Source organism: Rutidosis leptorrhynchoides, chromosome 7 (assembly GCF_046630445.1).
Source record: "Rutidosis leptorrhynchoides isolate AG116_Rl617_1_P2 chromosome 7, CSIRO_AGI_Rlap_v1, whole genome shotgun sequence".
Classification (NCBI taxonomy): Eukaryota; Viridiplantae; Streptophyta; class Magnoliopsida; order Asterales; family Asteraceae; genus Rutidosis; species Rutidosis leptorrhynchoides.
In genome coordinates this window covers 92,381,367-92,386,944 of record NC_092339.1, presented here as the reverse complement: position 1 = coordinate 92,386,944, position 5,578 = coordinate 92,381,367, and positions in this window count along the sequence as shown.

Sequence of the window (5,578 nt, the reverse complement as noted above, 5' to 3'; positions counted from 1 at the left end):
ATTTATCATTCAGCAAACAAACGCCAATATATTTGGAAACTTTGGTAAAAATTTAATCATTTTCACACAAATCACCCTCAATAATTTAAATTGTTACTGATTTCTTGCAAATGAGGGCATTGCAAGATCTTAAGTGTGGGAAGGGGTTAAATTCTTTCAGATTTTAAAATTTTTTACTTTATACACTTGGTTACCATTAAAAATACTAGTAAAGCAGTTGTTGTATTAGAATCTAGTGCTCTCTGATAATAAAGAACAGCCCTAGTCTTATATACTGACTACCCAATTCTAGTAAAATTTTTCAAAATTTTCAATTAAATGAATTCAAAATCATGTTTATACATATTTATGAACGATAAAACTAGGTTTTAACACCGAAATTATTGTTACCTCGGAAAGGACATAAATTAAGAAACAAACTAAAATGTTAAAATTCATTTAAAATGGAATAGAGGACGATAAAAAGGAAAATAAAAGCCAAGTGTGGGAAAATTTACCAAGTTATCTTAAACATATGTCACATATATCTGTAACAAATAACTGAAAATACTTTTGCTTTGGACTAAACTAAACTGTTTTACCCGATGAAAGAAAAGAAGAGATGGATCTACACGATGAATCAATTCCATCATTAAAAGGAAGTAAAGTCTTCCGAAAAAGACACGCGCTTCTTGATTTAGGTCCTGAAGTTGTCGTCCAGACCAGCTGTAGGTTGACGAAAAATCTAGAAAAGTCATCACTAAAATCAGCAGGAAATCCACGGACCTCAGCATTAAACAGGGTCGCCAAGTGGTCAGATTTATCCTAACCATGAGAAGGATTTATCTCGTACAATGGGGGGGCACCATGCAAATTAGCTGGATAAGACTAATGAATCAGATCCCCAGAAAGGATAATCTCCTTAAAGATTAAAAAATCAGCTTTTAAGACTGATATTACTCAATCCTAGAGATTGACCTTAAAGATTGAGAATTCAAACTCATGGAATTCAATGATATCTAAACTCGAGCTTAAACGAGAAAATATTTTGATCAAAATTACAAACCGATTTGTTTTCTGAAAACCCTATTTTCAATGCGTTCATTACCATTGAACGTAAAATCCTAGGAATTCACCTGGAATTCATTAGGTCACCTGAACCAAATCGGGTGTCAACCGTAAGAACGATGGTTGCATAGTGGTCAAAGACAGGACCTTGTGCCATACCGAAAAATTATAAGGGTGAGCTTTACTATTGCTCCTATCAAGGATAGTAATTGCGTCCGACACGTTATAGACCATAATCAAAAGCATGTCACGGGACATTGCCTTAACAGTTGCTTGTTCAACGCTTTCCTTTCAACCGGACGGTAGTTTACCGAAAGGTAATATACGGGACAAGTAAACTGGACGTGTTGCTTTCCAAATACAAGGTTAGCAAGTGGGTGACACAAAACCGCAAGTTTTGAGCTAAAATTTTCAAATCTGAAACCCACCAAACCCACAAAAATATTTTGCAAACACCGGTAAAGGGTTATCCCGGAAAACTTATCTAGGGTAAAAACTAGATTTAATTTTCAAAAGATCAAATGTTTTCATAAAGATCCAATTTCCTTAATGGATCTAAATTTTTATAGTCATATGGGACTGTAAACCATATCGTTACTACCATTGTTTATACCGCCGTATAGAAATCACTGATGTACAAAGTGTGAAGAATAAAGAAGTGATTCTAGTATTTCAAGACGATATTGCTTGAGGACAAGCAACGCTCAAGTGTGGGAATATTTGATAATGCTAAAAACGAACATATATTTCATAGCATTAATGTCTCGTAGCTTTTTACATTGTAAGTTATGTTCAACCTTTTTACATTAATGTCTCGTAGCTAAGTTATTATTATGCTTATTTAAAACGAAGTAATCATGATGTTGGGCTAATTACTAAAATTGGGTAATTGGGCTTTGTACCATAATTGGGTTTTGGATAAAAGAACGACACTTGTGGAAATTAGACTATGGGCTATTAATGGGCTTTATATTTGTTTAACTAAATGAAAGTTTGTTAATGTTAATATAAAGATTTACAATTGGGCGTCCCTATAAATTACCATATACACTCGATCGGACACGATGGTCGGGGTATTTATATGTACGAATAATTGTTCATTTAACCGGACACGGGAATGGATTAATAGCCACTAGAATAATTAAAACAGGGGTGAAATTATATTCAAGGGTAATTGGTGTAATTGTTAACAAAGTAGTAAAACCTTGGTTTACACGCAGTCGATAACCTGGTGTATTCATTAAACAAAGTATTAAAACCTTGTTACAATTCGAATCCCCAATTAGTTGGAATATTTAACTTCGGGCATAAGAATAATTTGATGAGGACACTCGCACTTTATATTTATGACTGATGGACTGTTATGGACAAAAACCAGACGGACATATTAAATAATCCAGGACAAAGGACAATTAACCCATGGGCATAAAACTAAAATCAACACGTCAAACATCATGATTACGGAAGTTTAAATAAGCATAATTCTTTTATTTCATATTTAATTTCCTTTATTTTATATTTAATTGCACTTCTAATTATCGCATTTTTTATTGTTATTATATTTAATTGCATTTTTAATTATCGTACTTTTTAATTATCGCAAGTTTATTTTATCGCACTTTTATTATTCGCAATTTCATTATCGTTATTTACTTTACGCTTTAATTTAAGTCTTGTATTTATTTTATATTTTACATTAGGTTTTAACTGCGACTAAAATCTTAAAATCGACAAACCGGTCATTAAACGGTAAAAACCCCCCTTTATAATAATAATATTACTTATATATATGTTTGTATTTTTATAAAAGTAAACTAATATAGCGTTGAGCTTTGTTTAAAGATTTTCCTGTGGAACGAACCGGACTTACTAAAAACTACACTACTGTACGATTAGGTACACTGCCTATAAGTGTTGTAGCAAGGTTTAAGTATATCCATTCTATAAATAAATAAATATCTTGTGTAAAATTGTATCGTATTTAATAGTGTTTTCTGCTAAAATTAATAACTATTTTATATACACCTCGCTTAACATCAAGTATTTTTGTATTTGATAATGCTAAAAACGAACATATATTTCATAGCATTATTCCTCAAGAAAGACAAGCTTTTAGTTGCAATTGTTCTATTTACAAGAGATATTCGTTTAAATAATAAAAGGTGAAGACAAAAGACAGATTCGACGAATTGAAGACGCAAACGACCAAAAAGCTCAAAAGTACAAAAGACAATCAAAAAGGTTCCAATTATTGATAAGAAACGTCTCGAAATTACAAGAGTACAAGATTCAAAACGCAAAGTACAAAATATAAAATTGTACGCAAGGACGTTCAAAAATCCGGAACCGGGACCAGAGTCAACTCTTAACGCTCGACGCAACGGACTAAAAATTACAAGTTAACTATGTATATAAATATAATATAATATATAATTAATTATATTAATTATATATATATTATATTTATAAATAAAAAACCGTCGGCAGAGAAAAACTCCAAGGACTGAGCTGTAAAAGTAACCTCCGCGACTCGCGGAGTTTGAAGAGCATTTTGCCGCGAGTCGCGGAGCCCCAAATTTGAAAACTGCCTATAAAGCCAACCGAATTCTGATCAAAAACCATCATCTTTTTCTTCTCTTATCATACGTAAAATTTATATTTATATTTATAATTTATATTTTAATTTTAATTATAATTCTAATAATAAGGGTATGTTAGCGAATATTGTAAGGGTGTAAGTCGAAATTCTGTCCGTGTAACGCTACGCTATTTTTAATCATTGTAAGTTATGTTCAACCTTTTTACATTAATGTCTCGTAGCTAAGTTATTATTATGCTTATTTAAAACGAAGTAATCATGATGTTGGGCTAATTACTAAAATTGGGTAATTGGGCTTTGTACCATAATTGGGGTTTGGATAAAAGAACGACACTTGTGGAAATTAGACTATGGGCTATTAATGGGCTTTATATTTGTTTAACTAAATGAAAGTTTGTTAATGTTAATATAAAGATTTACAATTGGGCGTCCCTATAAATTACCATATACACTCGATCGGACACGATGGGCGGGGTATTTATATGTACGAATAATCGTTCATTTAACCGGACACGGGAATGGATTAATAGCCACTAGAATAATTAAAACAGGGGTGAAATTATATTCAAGGGTAATTGGTGTAATTGTTAACAAAGTAGTAAAACCTTGGTTTACACGCAGTCGATAACCTGGTGTATTCATTAAACAAAGTATTAAAACCTTGTTACAATTCGAATCCCCAATTAGTTGGAATATTTAACTTCGGGCATAAGAATAATTTGACGAGGACACTCGCACTTTATATTTATGACTGATGGACTGTTATGGACAAAAACCAGACGGACATATTAAATAATCCAGGACAAAGGACAATTAACCCATGGGCATAAAACTAAAATCAACACGTCAAACATCATGATTACGGAAGTTTAAATAAGCATAATTCTTTTATTTCATATTTAATTTCCTTTATTTTATATTTAATTGCACTTCTAATTATCGCATTTTTTATTGTTATTATATTTAATTGCATTTTTAATTATCGTACTTTTTAATTATCGCAAGTTTATTTTATCGCACTTTTATTATTCGCAATTTCATTATCGTTATTTACTTTACGCTTTAATTTAAGTCTTGTATTTATTTTATATTTTACATTAGGTTTTAACTGCGACTAAAATCTTAAAATCGACAAACCGGTCATTAAACGGTAAAAACTCCCCTTTATAATAATAATATTACTTATATATATGTTTGTATTTTTATAAAAGTAAACTAATATAGCGTTGAGCTTTGTTTAAAGATTTTCCTGTGGAACGAACCGGACTTACTAAAAACTACACTACTGTACGATTAGGTACACTGCCTATAAGTGTTGTAGCAAGGTTTAAGTATATCCATTCTATAAATAAATAAATATCTTGTGTAAAATTGTATCGTATTTAATAGTGTTTTCTGCTAAAATTAATAACTATTTTATATACACCTCGCTTAACATCAAGTATTTTTGGCGCCGCTGCCGGGGACTATCTTAAAAGCCGGAAGCGCAACGCTAATATAAAAAAAAAAAAAAGATTTTTAGTTAACTTTTATTAAAATTCGTTTTTGTAAAAATACGTTTTAAATATTCAAAAATATAAAAAGAAAAACAAAAATATAAGTATTTTTAAGATTTTGTTAAATATTTAAGTTTTGTTAAATAAAGTAAATTTTGTTTTTAAAAACTTAAATTAAAATGCATATTAATTTCATAAAAAAAACCTACAAAACAAAAATTCAGAATGGAGGGAGAAAACTAGTTCTTTAGTGTCTGCTAGCGGAAAAGACCAATCGGATTCCATTCTCGGAACTACACGAGAACAGAACAATTAACTCTAGATAGCATTTTCTTTTTAGAACATTTGAATCTCCCCACACTTAGGTAGCTGTGGTGTCGAAATTGTGATTAACTTTATCGTCAATTTCTCTTGGTCCATAATCAACTTGCATATC